The sequence below is a fragment of the Cupressus sempervirens genome, chromosome 3 (assembly GCF_028749045.1).
Source record: "Cupressus sempervirens isolate cs-2001-9-10 chromosome 3, ASM2874904v1, whole genome shotgun sequence".
Taxonomy (NCBI): Eukaryota; Viridiplantae; Streptophyta; class Pinopsida; order Cupressales; family Cupressaceae; genus Cupressus; species Cupressus sempervirens.
Window position 1 is genome coordinate 1,077,753,727 of NC_143120.1, and position 23,582 is coordinate 1,077,777,308.

Sequence of the window (23,582 nt, forward strand, 5' to 3'; positions counted from 1 at the left end):
AAATTTTGAGCACTATATGGTCAATTTTGTAATTCATTTAATATCGTTCAAATTTGGAGAGAGCAAGAAGAGCTTAGGGAAAATTAGAGAGATCATTCCAAGTGTTTGCAAATTAAACTCAACCATTATTTGATGCCATTCATTAGATTTGATAAGGTATTTATCATGTGTTGAGCTATGCTATTTGAATTTTTTCAAACCCTAGGTATCAAATATGGCATCTAGTTCTACTACTTCTAAGGTTAAAGAGGTAAAGGAAGTTTTGAATGTTCAATTAATCAAAAATTGGATTAGACAACTGAACTTCAAAGCAATTTCTAAAATTGCATACAAATAAGACTCATTTGGTGTGTTATCCATGATACCACCACAAGTTTTAATGATTCAAGATGTAATATGTTGTTACACATGTAAGGTGTGTTGCATAGGTGACATTGAGATAAGAGATGCTTATGGATAATTATGTTAGAATGGTGTATTAAATGAAGAATTCAAGATTGTAGAGAGAAAAGGGTTAACTCATGCCCTGGATTTTCCAAATGTGTTCAAAATAGAATGGATTAAGATTGTTCTTAGTAGAATTCATGACAATTATATATGGTTGGGGATGGCCTTGTAAAAATCACCAAGAGGATTATGTAGAGGGTAATAGGGTATCCAACCCTAGATAGACCTAAGGCCATGAGAAGTGATTCAAAAGAGGTCATTGAGAAAAACATAGGAGCAGTATGCAATAAGAGAGGAATGACAATTGACACCATCATAGATTCCTTAATTACTTTTTTACTAAGGATAATTGCACATAAATTCTTTCAATCTAGTAGATTGATCATGTACCTTGCATTATTGTTGATGTAGGCTACAAGATAGTCAAGAGGGATCATTCTTATGACCTTTCCAAGTTCCAGCTACAACAGTTATTAAAAAACTTGGGAGCCATCAGGAAAATCAAGAGTGTATAGTGCAAGTTTGGTTCAATACTTGTATGTATATTTTTCTATGTGCAAAATGTTGGTGTTTTTTTTTCACACGACCAAGCGACAAAAAACTTGATACCAAGATAGTGAAAAGAAATTTAGTGTAAGAATTAGTTATTTCCTACACTAAACCAAGAGGCCTTCATATCTGGACCCAACTTCAACAAAATCATTAAGATTTTCTACTCTTTAGGCTCTACAAAACCAAGGTGGATCCACCTAGGGGATAAAAGATTCAAAACTTAATACTATGTTTATGTTTCATTTTTTCAATGAAATTTTATTATAATAATCATCCCTATAGCAGATAATTGTTCATAGTTCTTCTCAAATTTACAAGTAATTCTAGGTAATAGCAACTAGCTAAAAGACAGAGATTATATGCAAACAAGTATTGACCAGCTCTAATACTCTTCATATATTTAAAGTAAAATTGATTTTGATTTAAAGATTTTTATTGATGCTTATCCATGATTTCTTCATATGCAGATTGAACTAATTTATCAGTGCTTCATCCATTTGGATTTAGAGTCCACCCACCTCTTGACCTAATTGACAACATAACAATCAACATCATCGACAATTCTCCCTAAAACCCATTCTTATGCATATCCTTATTACTTCTTAGAAATCTTATCATACCACTAAAGTATTTACTCAATTCATTGAATCAAAAGCATTAGTGAATTAACATACAAGCTATCCTCATTGCATTAAACTGAACAAGCTTTGCCAATGCAATCTGAAAATAACAAGTCAACAACAATGGAGACAAAATTCAAAGAAAAAGATATGGTGATAGTTCATCTTTGTATTAATTTTCTTTGAAAATTATATAACATTGGGTAATACTCTAAGAAACTCAAGTCACCATGATCCTGAAAATTAATGTATTCTCAGAACTGCAAAGAAAATACATCACAAATTTGGCATCAAGGAAACTAGACTAAAATAAAACTAGCAAAAACTAAAATTGCACAAATTTTTGGATCCTTTCTCTAGCCTTGGAATCTCATTTATATAGTATGACATACAAAAGACTTCAGGCATAGAGAGAATTGACAATTATCCTTAAGCTAGAAAGATATTTACAAAAGTTACTATCACAAAAGACAAAAATTGGTTCAATAGAATGATTTACATCATGAATATTCTTTTATGGGAGCCACTTCTCCCATGTTTCTTTGTTGTTGAGGAGTTTATGGGTTGTTTTCATTCCTTGAAGGGTGTAACCAATGGAATTTCTTGTGATGGACCTATTTTTTATGTTTGAAGGCTTAATTCAACTCAAGGTTCTCCATTGACATCATCTTGTACTGACAAATTGATAGTCATAGTTGATTGTACTATTGCCAAGTCATCAATTTGGACCTTTTTTTTTGTCTTTTAAATTGGTTGTTTACTTTTGTTTTCTTCTACTTCTATCAGGGCACTAATTTCTTGCAACTCATCTTGGTCCATTTCATCATCATCAGTTTCACCAAGTTCTAACTACTTTTCAAGTACAAAATCTATCATCCACTTGTTAAAAAGTGTGTCATTTGGCCAATTAAAATTTAGAATCTCATGTTATTTCTTCAAAACATATTATCCTAATTTATCAATTTCAATAAAATCTTCTCTTGAAGAATCATAAAATATTTTCACTTTTACAACTTCTTCTTTTGTATTCACCCACCATGCATGTCCCTTTTCATTTATGACTCTATTCATCCTAAGACACAATAGGTCATCAAATTCCTAGGCCCATTCCTCTTTATATTTTAATTTATCCTTTTTATTCAAAGCGTGGGGGAAGATTTCAAAATTTTTACTCTTATACTATGCAAGATAGTTAATGATTCTCCATTGTAATGCAATTCTCTTATTATCAAACTCTGAGAGATCGTTAGTCAAGTCAAAAGTCCTTTCTATTTTTTCATAGGACAAATTAATAATTGAAAAATAAAAGAGCATGAAATCTTTATCCATGTTTTTCCATTTTTTAACAATTGGCTTCAAGGCCTCCTCATTTCCTTTCAACTCATTCCACATGCTTATTACTTTTTCCAATTTCTCATGTAGAATGTAGGCCAACCAATTTGACTATATAAAAAAGGCTCCATTGGTGGATGGGGATAAGTAATCCTAGGCATGCTTGACTATCCTTGGTGCCCTGTCACCTTATTCTCAAGATCTATTATCTTTTTTACTTCTTTATTAATTGTTGCCAAAACTTTCTCATATTTTTCTTGTAATTCTAGATTTTCCTTTTTTTCCTTTCTGGTTGTGGTTTGGATGAGGTTGGTTGTCCCAACATTTAACTCTATGGCCTTCTCGTTTAGAGTATCCTCCACCCATTTTACAATTAAGTTACCCATCAAATTAGTATCATTAGACTAGGAGGAACTAGCTCAGGATCCTCTTCTAATAGACCAGATAACTAATGTAGCATGATCTTCACTAAATTTGGCACCTCTTAGCTCTTTATTCACCCTTTCATCTGCATTTAATTTTTTGGTAAAAAAGTTAAAAACCATTGCATATGCAATGTCCCGATTTGGTAGAAGCATGACCCTAGATGATTTTTTCATTTTTCTCCCCTCTTCAGGGGTCAAGATTTTGAACTCTTCCATCATCTCATCTTTTATTTTGTCTTGTATGGATGCTTCTTCCATCTCAAGATGCTCTGCATTCATCTTATTACACATTTCTTCAAATAGTTCAATATTTGTTCTCCATATAAACTGATAAAAGGCTCTAGAATTAACTATTGATGATTTAACAGTTAATTCTAGGCTAGGCATGGGAGGCTCTTGAGGATACCCCTCTTCTAATTCTAAAAAAATGATAAAAACTAACCCTTGGGATCCTAATTGTTCCATTTTCTCCTTGGTGAGTTGTTCATATCCTATATGTAATGGGGATTGAGTAGGTGAGTATTCCTCTATTTTGGACACATTTTTTTCTTCTATCTTTTCCCTCTTGGCCTTTGTCTCTTTAGGATTCTCCTCCAAAATAGTTCTCATTGATCCAATTATTTGTTTACCTTTGTTAACTACAGGCTCCCTATTCTGAATAATATTGTAGCTAGACTTCCTCTAAATAACCAATTGTCCTAATCCTATTCTACGGGTAAAAGATAAGTTTTCATGACCTCTCTAACCTTTTCAGGATAAGAATTAATAAATGATTTCTTGTCTTCTTCTCATTCATCGCCTCCATGATCTCTAGAAAGGTGATCATTGGTTTATTTATCTTATCTACCTCTATCTTGTCATCTTTTAGAGGCTTATAATCCTTATCAAAATAATTAATAAATTATAAAACCATAGAATAAACTCTTTGCTTCCCCTTTTTGATCTCTTGTTCCTAGAGAAAGAATTCATTTCTTATTATATCTTCAGGGAAGTAGGGTTGATGTTTCCTAGCACTACTCTTAGCCTTGTGTCTGAATATATAAAAAATCCTTCACTATCATTGAAACAATCATGAGCAATAGCTATTTTCTATTGGTCTAAGAATTTATACAAAAAAAAATAGACTACCTTTTGTAATTATGAATTGATAGGCCACTATATAAGATAGGAAATAGCACCCCTAGACCAACTAGTTAGTTGTGCTTCTTCCAATCCACCTATCTACCATATCGTTTCAGCTATTCCCACCTTCAGAGGTAGTTGATAGGAAAGCAAATGTGGGGTTCCTTGAAATCCATATACTCTAGACACTATTGACATAGGGTATGGTATTAAATCTACCCAATTATGGGAAACCTTCAAACCAGTAGGGTTATCCATAGGCCTAATGAAATATTGTAGTGCCTTTAGTATCCTAGGATTATCCCTTAATAAAAGGCCCCTAAACCTAGATGTGAAGTATCTATCAAATCTCACAAAGTTGGCCTCTTCTTTATCATAGGTCATATCTGCACTCCATAATTGAGTTGGCAGAGCTTCTCCCTCATACTCTCTATTTAATACTATTTCTTTTTCAAAGAAAGTAACACCTTTATACAATAATATATGCATCAACAAGGAATAGTGGCCAATTATTTTTTCAATATTTCCATTTGAAATTCCAATTAGACTTGTGTGAATTTCCTTTGTTAAATAAGATGCAAAATCAAAAATAATATCCACACCAAAAGAAGAGATTTGTTTCATCATACACATTAACTTTATTGGCATAAAATCTTGTTCATCTTCACCAAAAACCCTACCTAAAGTCATGTAAATATTAATGGCCCTAGAATTCAAAAACTACTTCTTAAAAGGATTTTTTTTTATGTTGAAACAAAAGTCAAATTACCAATTGTGGTGTTGGCACTCAAAATTGACCATGCAATTTTGAGCACCATTAAAAAATTGAGCCCTACAAATGCTTTTAATGCCTATGTACCCGGCTGTCCATTTGAGATCCCTAAGGTGTTTAATGCTTCTAGCACCTTTCATTTAGTATGCCTAAGCATTCCATGATGTTAAACTGATATCCTAAGTCATTATGTAAAGTCCCGTTTTGAAGCATTTCCCAAATCTGCATTTTACCCTAAGTGTCAGACAGTGATAAAAGGCTGTGTTTGCAACTGAATATCTCGCACCCAGAAATGTTTCATGATTCACCATTTTGGGATTATCTAGTGTCCATAACTTAGAACTTATGTTTCATATTTTGAGTTGTTTCAAGTCTGTTTAACTGGGTTTCGAATCCCTCAAAGTTGGTTAGTTACTGTTTTCATTCATTTGCACTTTGCACACATTTCTGGGAAGCCCTGTTTGATGTGCTATAACTTTTGACCAGTTGACCTGAATGCTAAAATTCCTTTTGCATTCCATGGTAGATGTCAAAAAAATTTTATGTTTCAAGTTTCAGCTTATGAAGAATCCGTTTGGTTAGTTTTCAAACGTGACTCCAAATGCAATTTATAACTTTTAACTGGTTTTAGCATTCATAGATTGATTGGAACCCCTGTTTGTGATGTCATATTTCATGATCTGTGATAGGCCAAGTTGAATGGTTTGTTCCCCTATATTCTACTTGGAAAATACTATAAGTGTGTCCATTTTTAAGCCTTGACAAATCCGTTAGCACACTTTTCCAGGGTCATTCCATTCGTAAAAAAAATGCTTTCTATCAGCATGTCCAGTCTGCAAATTTCTTAGTAGCCTACTTTGAACGTCCGCCATTTGCACCTAGTTATTTTTCTTGAGCCCAAATTGTATATTCATACTATCCTCATGGCAAAGTACCAGTCTCCCAATTTTCATTTCCCCATGTGCTCGTTTACCCAATTTTTTGACCCAATTCCAAGCCCAGTTTGTTGTTTTCTGACATGTTTACTTGCAGGTAATTCTGAGCAGGCAACTTTGACAGCGAATATCTTTTGACCTCGAATTTGTCATGAGACAAGATTCAACAGGCTGAAAGTGTGCGAAACAGAGATTTAGCGTGCCAGTTTTCCAAGCCTGGTCAGTTGTCCGAATTAGTTGTCAAAGGCAGTCAACAGACCTCTTGACATCAAATTGAAAATGGTACAGAGACACACTTTGGGGTCCGATTAGTTCCACCGGATTCATGAAGTGTGTGCAAGTTGAAGTTTTTTAAAAGGAAAATATGGCATTTTCTAATGGTTATAAAGTTCACTATGTGCACATTATCTTTTCTTCCAAATGATTTTGCAAGATCAAATGTATTTGAACGGTAGTTGAGCTGAGTATGATTGAGGGATTTTCAAGAGATGTGCATTCAATCATTGTGAACTATGAGAATAAATGAATGATGCATGAGGAGGCCACAACATGGCAGAGTAAATAGAGTAGCATTTATACAAGTGAAAGTTGCATAATGACCAGGCACCCCACTCTAGCATTCATATAAGATCTCTATAACAAGAATTATTGATGCCAAAAAGTGTCACAATGTAAATTTATGCAGCAATCAAGGTCCTATTTGTAGCACAAAATTTACAATTATCATAATATCAAACAAATAGGGAAAAATTTGCACAAACTTTATATTATCTCCAATCCAAAGATTACATTTGCAGTAGGCTCACTATGAATTTTAATTCAAAATGTCAATCAGAGCTAAGTATAACCTTGATAGGAGGTGATCTATTTTCAGTGCCACATTTTTGGGGCCCATACAACAAAAGATGAGGAACTAAAAGAAAAGCTCACAAAAGCAAAGCTCACACCTTTTTCAAGGAACTAAGGCACAAAAAGGAACACAATCAAACCAAAGAGCAGTGGCAACAGGATTAGACAAAGTTGTTGATGCTAGGAAGAACTGACACACTAAGAAGCATTCATGCCAAGCCAGAGCCAACACTTGTGAAAACATCCCAAAAAGCATTATCTCACATTGGTAAGTGGCGAAGCAATTTTATAGTTTAAATACTAAAGCATGCTCCATACAATGTGAATTCAAGTGGAAGGCTTTTGGAAGCCAATGTGCATGTTGTGGATGACATCAGCATGACCGAGGAAACACAATATTTTAAACAGAGATGCAAAGATGCTGATGTGGCAAGTTGATGAGCGAACGCACAAGATGACACCACGTGGCAGAGATTGACGGTGCCCATTTCCCCGCAATATGAAGTTGCACCCAGTTTAAAAAATGCGCGAAAGCTAAATTAGGACATGTGACAATCCGGGTGGCACCAAGTGGGCTCAGAAAAGAAATGGAAAATTCTCAAGTGCAAAAAATAATAATCTTAAATTATTATTTCAAAAAGGATATGCACGTTCAGATTTTAAAATGCAAAACAAGGCATTTGTTATAAAGTATAAACTTTAGATATCTTTAAAATTTTTGAAAATTTTTAATTTTGAAGTGCTGACCAAACTTTTATAGCCAGAGGACGTTTTATCAAATGGAGATTATTGGTGTTTCCAAAAGGAAAAGTATGTCTTATCATATACCGTTGGAATCGTGAGAATCCAAATTTATCGATTCTAGAGTCAATTTTTGCATAGGTATTAGCCTTTTTGAGCTATAGGAGGATTTGTCTCAGGTACCTGAATTGCAACCATTTTCAGATATCAAAGTTCAAAATTGTTTTCCAACATGGTAATGACTTGAATATCAGTAGCATATAGTCAAAATGAAGTTGGGGTCGTGTTTAAGTCAGTTATTTGGAGAGTTCACCAGCTTTTCATAAGGTAAATCAGATATTTTAGTGACTCAGCAAGTTTTCATCATTCAGAAAAAGACATTTAGAAATCAGTTACAAAAAATGATGAAATAAAATCAGATCACAATGGTAGAAAGAAGAGAGAGGTGATTCAGCTAAGAAAGATTGAATTCCAAGTGGACAAATGGCAGTTGTAGATCAGATCCAGGAATTCATCGTTGTCTATATCATTCTTTCCCTAATACATTGTATGGGGGCTAGTTCCAATTCTCGTTTTTGTGATTGAGAAACCAGTAGGTTCCAGTCTTTGGAGCAAAACTAGTCACTACTGAGATACCAAATTTTGGATCCAGTTTTGATATGTTCCCATACTATGATACCACACATTTTCTTTAGCAGAACTCTCATGTGAACATCATTGTAGAGATAATATAGATAGTTCTGAGATATTAGGTTGTTTCATGTTTTAATCTTATGCATCTAAATGTATAGTTAAAGGAAATGAATACATATGAGCAATAATTTCACTAGTTTTGTTCTGGTTCTTGTCTCCATTCTCAGCATTCTATAAATCTTATGTGGTTTTGGAACAAAGATTTGAGACCCATTTGCATCCCTTTCAGGTTGTATGTTTGATATATTTTTCTGTTGGACCAAAGGGCCAAGTAAATGCTCAATATGTTTAAACAAGGTTACTGGTTGTTTGAGAAGGATATTTTGTGAGAATGAGACCTGAATGAACACTGATGTCTGAATCACAAGGTGGTTGGATAGATTTGACATCTGGGTATATGAGATACACCCTAATGTCATAGATGTATGTTTTGAATTCATGGAATTGCCCAATGGATTAGGAACTGATCAGTTATAGGATCACTAGTTATACTATTGCATTTTTGAGGTTTTGTTGAATCAACATCATTAATCAAATGTTTTTCCCTTTAATGTTGAAGAGCTATAATAGAATGCCCTCACTCAGCTTCTGAGGTTCCTAGATCTGCATTTAGCTACTGTAGATTAATGTTATTTCATGAGTTATTAGGAGAAATAAGGGTTTAATCTACTTCATAATAGATTCAGTGTATGCTTTGACAACTGGTACCACATAAGGAATGTATAGGTTCACCTGCCTAGGTTTTGTAGAGCCTGAAGTGCAAAAGGAGTATAGCATTATAGTTGGCCTAGTGTCTAAATGGATGTGTTGATAATGAGAGTTAGCTTCCCCTAGATGCATCAGTTTCTCATTGGGATAATTGGAAATGGGTAACATTTTCAAACACCAAAAAAATGGTGACTCTGCTAGGGAAGTTGTGAATTAATTCACTGTTAAAAGGAGAAGAATCTCTGGTATATAATTTGAAATTTTCAGTCCTACACTCAGTTGGGTTTTTCCCATCTGAGTTGCCAAGAAAATGGTGACTCTACTGGGGAGTTTCATATAGAAAGAACAAAAATCTTTGCGATGAAACAGATTGGATATAGCATATCAATAGCAAGATGTGTTCCTTTTCTTTGCTGAAGTTTCATTTCCCCAGTTAAGCTTTATTCATGGACAAACAGTATGTTGTAAAACTGGATGAAAATTGTGTCCTATGACTGTTATAGGTCTATCTTCAATCATTTTAGTTACAGATATGGTTGAGAAAGTTTTAGAGTCAAGATTTGAGTTTATAAAGTGTAAATTCTTTTCAAGGTTTTAATGATCTGCAAGTTTCTCCTACATTGAAGGTCTGGTTCAAATTTGTCAAGTGACAAATTATGTTTTATTTCTCACAAAGTGTGAGTGGGGACTCTAAAATATTTGTACCAGTTTGTTTCTAGTTTATCTCATTGCAAAATTTTGAAGGACTTTCAGTTGTATGGGCAGATCTAAAATTGTTGATAGTTTCTTGGAAAGGAATTCTAAATTTTTGATAAGTTTTGAAGTGCTGTTTGAAATCTCCTGTTACAAAGAAGTTGAAATGTAAAAAGTAGATCATAGCAGTGATCTCTTTATCCTCTTGAAAGGAGGTGGTGACTCTACAAAGTTTGATCAAAAGTGTGAAGGATTTTCAGTCTTGCCGTATGTGCCAAATCAGTAGATCCAAGTTCAGTATCAGCACTTGAGGTATTTTGGTTTTCATGTTTTCTTTTCATGAAAGTCAAATGTTAGAATTAGTGCCTCTATTCAATGATTTTTAGCACTAGTAAGAAGAGGTAGAAATTTTTTGTAAGATGGAGTCAGATCTTAGATCTGAGATTAGTTTACCAAATTCTTAGAGTTTAGAAACTGTGAGTAATAACATTAATATGTTGAATACAATCGTTTACAAAAGGATTATAAATATTATAAGAATTGAGGTAGGAAGTATTCAAGGTTTAAATGCCGAACAATTTTATTTAAGGCTTAAGTCAGTAATCAGTAAGATGCCTTTTCATTGTAGACCTAAGGAATCTTCCCTGCCTAGTGTTTTCCTTGATGTTCTTCTACCCGATTCAGTCAAATGGCCAGAACCTATAAGGTTACAAATAATTTTGCAAATTAAAAAATTCATTGAGGAGATGGAAAGTGGTGATTATAGATTTCATGACATGTCTTCTAATGATAATGAGTGTGCTGAAAGCCAAGGTAGCAATGAATATAATGAATTCGTAGAGCAAGATAATCTATTTTTCGAGTGTGAAGAGGTGGATTCAAATATTAATGAGTCAAGTAATAGTGATCAGCATGAAAAAGATGGATATAAAAGGGAAGATAAATTTTGTTACAGTAAATATGAAGTTGAAGAAAGTTGTAACAACAGTAGATCTAGTGATTGCCATGATACGAAAGAATGTTGTAATAATTCTGATTTTCCAGATTGTTACACTAATGATCTTCCTGTTCTAAGTTCTTCATGTTGTCCAGATGACAATCACAGCCATGGGAAGAGTTGTGAGGTAGTCTTCTTGAGTTCTGATGAAATTTCTGATTTGTTGGCTCATGAGTTTGAAAAGCACATAAGTATCTCTAAGGATCTTCATATTTCTCTGATAATACTTTCTCATTTAGTCAAATCAATTCCCCAAAGTTTGATGTGGAAAAAGAGGTAGAATCCAAACAATCCTTATCAAATTTTGGAGGTGTACGTGATAGTTCCTCAAATATCTTTGCACATGATGATTTGTTGAATGTCGATTATGTAAATGAAGGAAAGGTTAATGTTGTTTCAGATTCTTTTCATGTTGATCTTGTTGAACATTGTTTTAATGTTTCATATCATGTAGTGGACTATAGTGAGTGTTTTCAATCTGGTTATAGATTTTCTTCATGCGTTGATAAGTCTTGTAAAGATAAGTTCAAGGTGTATTTTGACTTTCAGTTTGATGAAGAAGATGATAGTGATCAACATAGTTTGGATCAGTACTTTCAAAATGAGTTTTCAATTTTGGCGACTAATTAGTTGTTTGAATGTGAAGAGGTTCCAGCAAAGGATAAATCTGATTCGATGAGTAACATGGTCGCAAGTAGGCAACAATCAGATTCCAAACACTCTTTGCAGCCGCAGACACAAGGTGAGTTGCAAGTTTTTGGTGTTTGCAACTTGGTGAATGATGTAGATTATGAAGTTTTGGTGTTTCTGATCAGCATGCATGAATCATCATTGGATTTTTATTCTCAGTTCAGTTTGTGTAGTCATGAGCATGCTGATGCCTTTTCTCATAGTGAGCATGAAGATGAAATGGTCTTTGAATTTTGTAAACATTATGAAAATGAAAGTGTGAATTCAATTTTACCGAGTGTTTTGCTTCAAAGTGTTGATCTGATTGGTGGAATTGATGGGAAAGAGAGTTTCAGTTTGCCTCAGAAGGATGTAAATGAGAATCAAGTTTTTGACAGAGGTAAGGAATTCTGAAAATGTTTGGTGGTCTAGAGCCATCGCTTGTACATAGTTAGAGTAGTTTTCATGTTTTCAATAAAGCTATTATAGAGAGAAAGTTTTGCTATCAGATGTATGGTTTGCTTCTCCCAGAGACCTAAATTCTTGCCATGCCTGCAAGGGACATGCATCGCCAGACAGAGCCACTATTGGCACTCAAAATTGACCATGCAATTTTGAGCACCATTAAAAAATTGAGCCCTACAAATGCTTTTAATGCCTATGTACTTGACTGTCCATTTGAGATCCCTAAGGTGTTTAATGCTTCTAGCACCTTTCATTTAGTATGCCTAAGTGTTCCATGATGTTAAACTGAAATCCTAAGGCATTCTATAAAGTCCCGTTTTGAAGCATTTCCCAAATCTGCATTTTACCCTAAGTGTCAGATAGCGATAGAAGGCTATGTTTGCAACTGAATATCTCACACCCAGAAATGTTTCGTGATTCGCCATTTTGGGATTATCTATTGTCCATACCTAAGAAACTATTTTTCATATTTTGAGTTGGTTCAAGTCCGTTTGAGTAGGTTTTGAATCCCTCAAAGTTGGTCAGTTACTGTTTTCATTCATTTGCACTTTGCACACATTTCTGGGAAGCCTTGTTTGATGTGCAATAAATTTTGACCAGTTGACCCAAATGCTAAAATTCCTTTTGTGTTGCATGGTAGATGTTAGAAACTTGTTATGTTTCAAGTTTCAGCTTATGAAAAATCCATTTGATCAGTTTTCAAACGTGACTCCAAATGCAATTTATAACTTTTAACTAGTGTCAGCATTCGTAGATTGATTGGAACCCCTGTTCGTGACATCATATCTCATGATCTATGATATGTCAAGTTGAATGGTTTGTTCCTCTATATTCTACTCAGAAAATACTATAAGTATGTTAGTTCTTAAGCCTTGATAAATACGTTTGCACACCTTACCAGGGTCATTCCATTCGTAAAAAGATGCTTTCTATCAGCATGTCCAGTCTGCAAATTTCCAAGTAGCCTACTTTGAATGTCCGCCATTTGTGCCTAGTTATTTGTCTTGAGCCAAAATTTTATATTCATACTTTTCTCATGGAAAATTACCAGTGTCCCAATTTTTATTTGCCCATGAGCTCGTTTACGTAGTTTTTTGAGCCAATTTCGAGCCCAGTTTGTTGTTTTCTGACATGTTTACTTGTAGGTAATTCTGAGCAGGCAACTTTGACAGTGAATATCTTTTGACCCCAAATTCATCATGATATGAGATTTGACAAGCTGAAAGTGTGCTGAATAGAGATTCAGTGTGCCAGTTTTCAAAGCCTGGTCAGTTGTTCGAATTAGTTTTCAAAGGCAGTCAATAGACCTCTTGACATCAAATTGACAATGGTATAGAGACCACTTTGGGGTCCGATTAGTTCAACTAGATTCATGAAGTGTGTGCAAGTTGAAGTTTTTTAAAAAGGAAAATATGGCATTTTCTAATGGTTATAAAGTTCACTATGTGCACATTATCTTTTCTTACAAATGATTTTGCAAGATCAAATGTATTTTAACGGTAGTTGAGCTGAGTATGATTGAGGGATTTTTCAAGAGATGTGCATTCAATCATTGTGAACTATGAGAATAAATGAATGATGCATGAGGAGGCCACAACATGGAAGAGTAAATAGAGTAGCATTTATACAAGTGAAAGTTGCATAATGACTAGGCATCCCACTCTAGCATTCATATAAGATCTCAATAACAAGAATTATTGATGCCAAAAAGTGTCACAAAGTAAATTTATGCAGTGATCAAGGTCCTATTTGCAGCACAAAATTTACAATTATCATAATATCAATCAAATAGGCAAAACTTTGCACGAACTTTATATTATCTCCAATCCAAAGATTACATTTGCAATAGGCTCACTATGAATTTTAATTCAAAATAGCAATCAGAGCTAAGTATAACCTTGACAGGAGGTGATCTATTTTTAGTGCCACATTTTTGGGGCCCATACAGCAAAAGATGAGGAAGATCTACGTGGACAACAGGAATGGGAAAATGAGCATCACAATTGGAAGCCATCCATGCTTTAGAATAGGATTTCCATGGCGTCATAATCAGAATTCTACATACAAGATGAGAAATCCATGTCTTTTGCAATAGAAGGGGTAGTCCATACCTCACTCATGCAATATATAGAGGAGAAGATTCACACACAGCAAGTAGACAAAAGACCTCCACGGTTCAGTAGCAAGCAGGCATGTTAAAGAGCCCCAACTTTAAGAAAAAAGCTACCCATGCCTGAATAAGGAAACCATTTAAGTTTTGAGGCAGCATTTTAAAGACGGCTCTCATGTTAAGAGGGTGACCATACACACGGGAGGGAGAAAATTTTCAGTTTTAGTATTATCAAATTAAATATAAAAATGCCCAAGTGTGCAGGGGGATGGTATCTGTAAGGGAGGCTCCACGTTTTCTTATAAAGCCGTAGCAAATCTTCTAGGTAGTCCACACATTTTTAATAGAAAAGAGCTAGCTGCAGATAGTAAAATAGAAGGCAATGGCTATCCACAACATGTCTGAAGGTAGGGGCAATAGAGCAAAGAGGCCATTACAAGTTAGAAAGCAGCAGTTCCAGCATGGAGTCAGCGACATCCTTTCAAGCCACCAGTAAACAAAAGCAAAGCTCACGCCTTTTTTAAGGAACTAAGGCACAAAAAGGAATGCAGTCAAAGTAAAGAGCAGTGGCAAAAGGATTAGATAAAGCCACTGATGCTGGCAAGAACTCGCACACTAAGAAGCATTCATGCCAAGCCAGAGCTAGCGCTTGTGAAAATATCCCAAAAAGCATTATCCACCATTGGTAAGTGGTGAAGAAATTTTATATTTTAAATAATAAACCACGCTTCATACAATGTGGATTGAAGTGGAAGGCTTTTGGAAGCCAACGTGCATGTTGTGGATGACATCAACATGATTGAGGAAACACAATATTTTAAACAGAGATGCAAAGATGCTGATGTGGTGAGTTGATGAGCGGACACACGAGATGATGCCATGTGGTAGAGATTGATGGTGCCCATTTCCTCACAATATGAAGTTACACCCGATTTTAAAAATGTGGGAAAGTGAAATTAGGACATGTGGCAATCCGGGTGGTGCCAAGTGGGCTCAGAAAAGAAAAGGAAAATTCTCCAGAGAAAAAAAATAATAATCTTAAATTATTATTTCAAAAAGGATATGCACGTTAAGATTTTAAAATGCAAAACAAGGCATTTTTTATAAAGTTAAGCTTTAGATATCTTTAAAATTTTTGAAAATTTTAAATTTTAAAGTGTAGACCAAACTTTTATAGCCAGAGGATGTTCTTTTCAAATGGAGATTATTGGTGTTTTTGGAAGGAAAAGTATGCCTTATCATATACCATTGGAATCGTGAGAATACAAATTTTTTGATTCTAGAGTAAGTTTTTGCACAGGTATTAGTCTTTTTGAGCTACAAGAGGATTTGTCTCAGGTACCTGAATTGCAACCATTTTCAGATATCGAAGTTCAAAATTGTTTTCCAACATGGTAATGACTTGAATATTAGTAGCATACAGTGAAATTGCAGTTGGGGTCACGTTTAAGTTAGTTATTTGAAGAGTTCACCAGCTTTTCATAAGGTAAATCAGATATTTTAGTGACTCAGCAAGTTTTCATCATTCAGAAAAAGATATTTACATATCAGTTACAAAAAATGATGAAATAAAATCAGATCACAATGGTAGAAAGAAGAGAGAGGTGATTCAGCTGAGAAAGATTGAATTCCAAGTGGACAGATGGTAGTTGTAGATCGGATCTGAGAATTCACCGTTGTCTATATCATTCTTTCCCTGATACATTGTATGGGGGCTAGTTCTAGTTCCAGTTTTTGTTATTGAGAAACCAGTAGCTTCTAGTCTTTGGAGGAAAACCAATCACTACTGAGATACCAGATTTTGGATCCAGTTTTGATATGTTCCCATACTGTGATACCACACATTTTCCTCAGCAGAACTCTCATGTGAACAACATTGTGGAGATAATATAGGTTGTTCTGAGATATTAGGTTGTTTCATGTTTTAATCTTATGCATCTAAATGTATAGTTTAAAGGAAATGAATACATATGAGCAATAATTTCACTAGTTTTGTTCTAGTTCTTGTCTCCATTCTCAGCATTCTATAAATCTTATGTGGTTTTGGAACAAATATTTGAGACCCATTTGCATCCCTCTCAGGTTGTATGTTTGATGTATTTTGCTATTGGACCAAAGGGCCAAGTAAATGCTCAATATGTTTAAACAAGGTTACTAGTTCTTTGAGAAGGATATTTTGTGAGAATGAGACCCGAATGAACACTGATGTCTGAATCACAAGGTGGTTGGATAGATCTGATATCTGGGTATATGAGATATGCCCTGATGTCATAGATGTATGTTTTGAATTCATGGAATTGCTCAATGGATTAGGCACTGATAAGTTATAGGATCATTGGTTATACTGTTGCATTTTTTAGGTTTTGTTGAATCAACATCATTAATCAAATTCTTTTCCCTTTAATGTTGAAGAGCTATAATAGAATTCCCTCACTCAGCTTATGAGGTTCCTAGATCTGCATTTAGCTACTGTAGATTGATGTTATTTCATGAGTTATTAGGAGAAATAAGTGTTTTATCTACTTCATAATAGATTTAGTGTATGCTTTGACAACTGGTACCATATAAGGAATCTATAGGTTCACCCACCTAGGTTTTGTAGAGCCTGAAGTGCAGAAGGAGTATAGCCTTATAATTGGCCTGGTGTCTAAATGGATGTGTTGATAATGGGAGTTAGCTGCCCCTAGATGCATCAGTTTCTCATTGGGATAATTGGAAATGGGTAACATTTTCAAACACCAACATGTGGCTAGGTGTCCTCTCAATGCACCTTGTCTGATTTGATCTTTACGAGAAAAATATTCTTTCCCCAAATCCTAAGTGTTAATGATCTCAGGGTAGTCTATGGTTGAATCTATTCCAAAAACCTCCTATATTTCTTCTGTAGTGATTTTCATCAAACACTCCCCATCTATTCTTCTCACAATCCTAGCTACTGGTTCATAATTTAGGGCTATAGTTGTGAGAAGGTTTGAATCCATGAAAACCTCAGGGACTACTAACCTGCCTAAATCAAAATTCCAAATATTTCCATGGGGGGGTCAACAATTTCCTTTCTATGAACCATTTCTTAAATAATTTGAGACCTATTTTTGAAGTTATGGCATCCCTAGTCCAATTCCCCTTGTCAAACAATCCATCTAAAACTTAGAGCCTAGGGTTTATAGGAACTATTTTCTTAATTTGGGTTGATTTATTGATGGATTCACTTAATTTTTCAATAAAATTGTCATAGATATTTCTACTAGCATATTCTACCTTCCTGGAGAAACCCTTCTTTGGAGGCATATTGGACAATAATGCAGAAGACTAGAATCCTTTGAATTATATTTGGGTTGTGGTACTTACTTGGATTTCTAGTTTCTTCTCTAATTTTTGCACTAAATTGCTAATAAACAAAAATTCATGATTCAACTAGGAGGGAAAATAATCTCTTCAATAGGTTCTAGCTTTAGGAAATCAAAAATAGATTTGCATGAAGAAATTCTTGATTGTTTGCACTATATTTCTAGTTTTATTTTAAATGAGGAGCTTTAATTCTCATAAATGGATCAGAGAGAAACATATTGGCATCAACTTTCAAATTTGAAAATAGGTCATTGATTTTTGAAAAATTTGACGATTTAGAAATTAAAAAATTTATGAGTCAGATTCAACCATCCTAGTTGGTAGGAAATCCAATTGAATCTTTCCACATGAGCCCTTTTCTTTCATTGTTGGAAACTTAGATTGGACCCACTTACACTTTTAGACACATGCTAAGTTCTCACTATGTTTCCAAGGGTAAAATTAAAGCAACTCATGTTAGTGACAAAGTGACCACCGTTGATCTTGAGAAGATCTGATGGTGTGGACCAATGTTTCATTTTCTTTAATGAGAGTCCCTCATAGCATCTAAAAATCTAACATCCTGACAACCTAACAAGCTATTGATTACATAGAAATCTACAGTGCCATCCTCAAGGGTTTGTCCTGCCAAATATCCACATGGTGGGATGTTGCTATGTCGCCAAGGATAAAAATCTTGCAAATTTTTTTGGTGAAAAAGTGATTACCATTTATGCTGTGTACATCAGATGGTATAGAACATGATGATCATAACATAAACAAAGTGGATCCATTAGACACATGTCTCCTTGTTTCTATGTCACTAGGAGTAAATATCTTGTAAGTTTCTTTGGTGACAAAGCAATCACTATCGACCTTGAAAAGATCTGATAATGTGGACCTACATCTCATTTTTTTCCTAGTACATAGCTCATGGAGAATTGAAGACCGACATCTAGACACCCTTCTAATGATATGGTGTAATACCCCAAAATTGGCACATTTCCATGCTAAACCAATTCTAGTCTATCCAATCAATCCTAAGTCCTATTTTACTAGGCAATTCTAATTATGATAATCTCTACTCAACATAAGTTCCAAATGCAAAAAAAACATTAATCTAATTAATCACTTAGTATAATTAATTCTTGAATATTCATTGAATTGACTAAATTAACCTTTTAATTAAATTAATTTAATTATTAGTCCTAGTACTTTAATTAAATTAAATTCACCCCTTAGCTAATATACATGAGGAATTAAATATATTTGATTCAATTAAATATCCTCATTTTAATTATTGAATTTAATTATTTAGTTGATTAGAATATTCAATTATGAGGCCATATTTAATTTTCTTAAATCAAATATCTTCTCCAATATTCTCCCTTCAATTCAAAAATGGATACTCTAAGTTGACTAAAATTAGAAAAGGAATTAAATTAGTTAACTCCTTATTCCACTCAAAAGTAATTAGTGAACTTCCTTTTCATAAGGAAACTTTCTATTCTAACTAAATCTTCTCCAAATCTCAACCATTCATTCAAATTAATCTCAACCATTGATCAACTCTTGGATTCTATTTAAGAAGCTCTCAATTCCTCATTGAAGAAGATTGAAAGTGAATTACATCAAACTTATGTTGACATAACTACTGATTTTTCTTGCATACTTAGCTTAATATTCTTGCATATTAATTTCATATAGTTTAATAATGCATCCATTTAGATTAATTGTTATTTTCTATTCTTAGATTAAGCTTGCATACATGAAGATTAATCTTGCATATCTCATATAGTGTAAATCCTTCATTCTAGATGTCTGGTTGTGAGCTTCTTAGTTTAAGAGTAATAGCATAATCATCCCAGTTAGGAGGAAACAAATCAAACTATTGGACATCTTAGATGAACAATCCCATGTTTATTCTAGGATGATATCTCAGGTAATGATCATGTTGAAGTGTGTGTGAAGATAAATGCCCACATATCCCACATAAATTTTTGGCGCCCATCGTAGGGCCAAGAAATCAAGTTTTTGGCCTCATCTATTCTTTATTCTATAATTTTTTAGTAATTTGTCACTGTCATCCATAAAGTACTCCAGTTTCTCATGTGAAAAATCTCATTCTTGCATGAAGAAACTAAGATTTTGCTCCTTGTTCTACATTTCCTTGTGTGAGAAACTACCAAATTTTTGTTTCCTTACATGACTTACTATTCTTTCTTATGCAGAAAAATACTACATTTACACTTCCTCACGAGTTTCACTACACTTTCTCACACCATGTGTTATGTTTCTTTGTGTAGCACTTAACACCAGTAAACTAAAAGCCTACATTTTTTGTTTCATTTTCATGATTTCATCGATGTGATGACTATTTTTGTGGCATTTATTTGATGATATCTAATCTCTAATGCATCTTAATAATGGTTTGCAAAGTGCTTGTCAAAGACACCTTTTTACAAACTCTTAAACAATATTAATGGTTTGATTCCATGATTTTTTTTGAAGGTACGCATGTCAAAGAATATATTCAAACCCACTAAAACATCATTTCTTGTTTACTACTTTCTTACACATAGTTTAATAGGGCTTGTGAACTTTGTAGGACTCTAGACAAAGGAATAGGGGAGTATGATCTTTGCTACTTGGAAGTGATGCCCAAGAGTAAATCAAAAACTTAGACACCTCTGAGTGATAGTACCAAAGGGAGGGAAGAAAGTTAGTGGTTCTCCCAAGCAAAGCCTTTGATGGAGAGAAGATCGTATCCTTTTAGGGGATCAAAGTCTTGAAATAGGACAAGTTGGGATCAATGAGATAACTTGATGATGAACATGCTCTGCATGGGTCAAGTGATGAGGCAGAGGAGTATGCTCTTTCCCCTTGTGGGAAATTAGAAACTTGGACCCTTAGATCTAATTACCAGTCAAAGTCAACGTTCAAAGGGCATGCTAGAGTGGTCTAACCTTCAAGAATGACTCAAGTGAGAACACTCCTCCAACTAAAGATTCAGAATCACTATATTAAAGAAGCTTTATTGAGAAAAAGACTCCAAATCCATGTTAATTCCCTCTTCTTCATTCTAATATCATATATCAAGAACAAGCTCTATATGTTGCATTGGCCAGCACTAGCCCCAGTCTTTCTAGTTAGGTGTGTGCACTTATAGATACTAGTGTGGGTTGTTGGCCTCAACTTCATTCATGAAGCCATCAAGGGTTAATATGAATGGAAGAAAAGTAAAAACCTCTTAGTTAGTTGTTACCTAGTTCACCTCCAAAAGGGGAATAATCTTTATGCAAGGAGGGGGAAGGACATCTCTTGTAGATACTCACCATAGGCATGTACCTAGATGTTGAAAGGTGGTATATGTCTTTGAACCCTAACACAAGGGTGTTCATTTGGAATATATATTATTGAGTCCTTAGAATACACCAAAGACATGGGTGCCCTCTAGTGGGGTAATACAACTGTCTAAGGTGAACACATACACATAAGTTGTGAGACAAAGGTTTGGCTTCCTCTACCATTTTTGGCTATAAGGATAAATCATGTCTTTTTAAAGTCTTTTAAACTTGTCTAAATATTTCAAACAAACAAAAGGTCAAGACTCCCCCATCCCTCCAAGTTACTTTGTCCTCAATTGGATTGTTTGCGACTACTGCTTACTTTCCATGTTTGAAAACAACTATCTTTGTAAACCAAAATGATGTCCAAAACTTGAAAACTATGTTGATGTCTACCTAAAAATTGTTGATTTGTCACTTTTTTCATGCCCAGTTCTACAAATTTTTGCATGAGAAAACTCTTTGTTAGCACTTCCTCATGAGGTTATTTGTAGTTTCTCACACAATCATATGTGAATCTTCATGTGAGATTCTACATAGTGTTATCTTTTTATGCCAAAAATTTGTCTTTCTAAGTCAAATTGTCAAATTCTCATGCAGCTTTGTGCAAGTACTCATGCAATAAAAGTGGTCCAAATTTGTTGTTCTAAAACTTTGCCTAGTTCTTTGTACTTTCTCACGCTATTCTCTATGAATCTTTGCCCTGGATCCTATCCTAAAACTATCAAAATTTCTCTATCAATTATGTCTACTCACCTAATTTTCTATACTTCCATGCCCTAGAGTCATTTCCTCATGCAAGTCTATCAAAATCTATCAAAAAAACATGTTATTTTGAGCTCCCTTGTCAAAATATGATCCAAGTCTAATCTGTGTCTAGACCACTTGGTCATTTCTCTATCTTCAATAGCGTCCAACTCTAACTTCTTACTTAGTTCACAACTTGCAATCTATACATGATCTAGTCTCCTCACTTAATTATCTTATTTTTTCCTTTTGTGTTCATCATACCTTATGTCATGATAGTCATAACTCCTGGTTATTCTAGCCATTACTTAGATGACTCATACCTAGGTATGAAAAACTCTTATCACCCTTTGAGGCTATCTTCTAGTGTGGTCCTTGTTTAATCTTTTCTTTTCATCACTGTCTATGATTGTTGCAACAAGGAGTGGAAATGTCTTTCCTCCCTATAGACTTAGATGAGGTAGAGCTAGGGGTTGAAATCATGGTATAGGTTAGTACCCAATTTATACATGGTCTAAATCTAGTACATCTAATGAGAAGTCTTCATGATCTCCTTAACCTATTAGATAACCCCATGTTCAAAGAATATTTTCTATAAACTTTTAGCAAACTCAAAATCCCTTGTATCAAGAGAATATTGAAACTAGCAAAATGGCTAGCAATAAATACACTCAGTCTAACATTTCTAGTGAGGAAGAAGGGATTATAATTACAAATATGAATAAACAAATCAAATAATAAATGCTTTACCTTAAAGACTAAAAGAAGAAGAAGACACATCATCAAGCACATTCCCCTTGCATAGTTATTCTAGTTCCTGTAAAGACAACGAGTCGTCAACTTCTTCCAATGTTGAAAACAAACCCTTAGAAAAAGGTGTACCCAAGAAATTTAAAGATATCTTTGAAAAAAAAGCCTTAAGAATTTAAACCAAAGTGTGATTTCACACCTTTGGAAAAATCTTACAAATTAACCTTAGAAGAACTTCTTAAAGAAAAACTTATTATTTTACCTAAGGTCACTTTGCTGGGAGTTTCCTTTAAGAGCAATTGAAGTGCATATCATAGACATAACTTACATAAAACTTCACAATATAAGGAGTTGAAAACCAAGATCCAAGATCTCTTTGACAATGGCATCATTCAAAAATCTAAGCTCTCATCTACTAAAGATTCTACTCTCGAGAAGGATCAACATCATGAAACCAAGGCTAGTAATGGTTTAAATTGATACTTATCTCTTCCAACATAAAATCACCTTCTAAAGTGTCCAATCATTCCAAAATATAGTCACCAAACAAAGAACTTGCTACTCCCCCTATTGACTATGTATACCCTGAAGGACTTCCTTTAAAAGAAACTGAAGCCAACAAATATTTGGCTGCAAGTCTTTTCACTATCTTCACAAATCATACATATTCATGCCCTGCTATGCCCATGAAGTCCAAGTAATTTTCCTTGTAAACTTCAAAAGCCTATTATTTAGACTCCAAAAATAGATTTTAATATATATTTAGATACTCCCTCATCCTCAAAATTGGTTTCATGTCAAGAGGACTACTTGAACGATGAAGAAACAAGTATTGATCAAGATCAAGATTCCTTCATCCCCTTTCAAATATTCCTAGATCTCATGCCTCCATCTCAAGAGCCACATATTCCTCCGTCTCCCATCACATACACATCTACTAAGAAAGATCAAGATATTCCTTCAACCATCCCTAAGAATATTATTAAAGACTAAGAGAAGGATACTTTTCCTATGCTACCTAAAATTCCTTTTGAAGAGAAAAGTGTTCCCTAACCCTATTGTTCTACCTTGCTACATTCACTTCAAAACTATGCTCAAACTTTAAATACTTTTTTCAAAGGTATTTCTCCTATAACAATTACTCATAAGCCTATTGATGGCTTTGGTCATGTTGCTCACTCTATAGATCTTGATATCCCTACTTATGGTCCATTCACATTTTCTAAATCTATCCTTGGTCCCTATCCATCTAAGCTAAAACCTTTAAGTATTCCATCCATA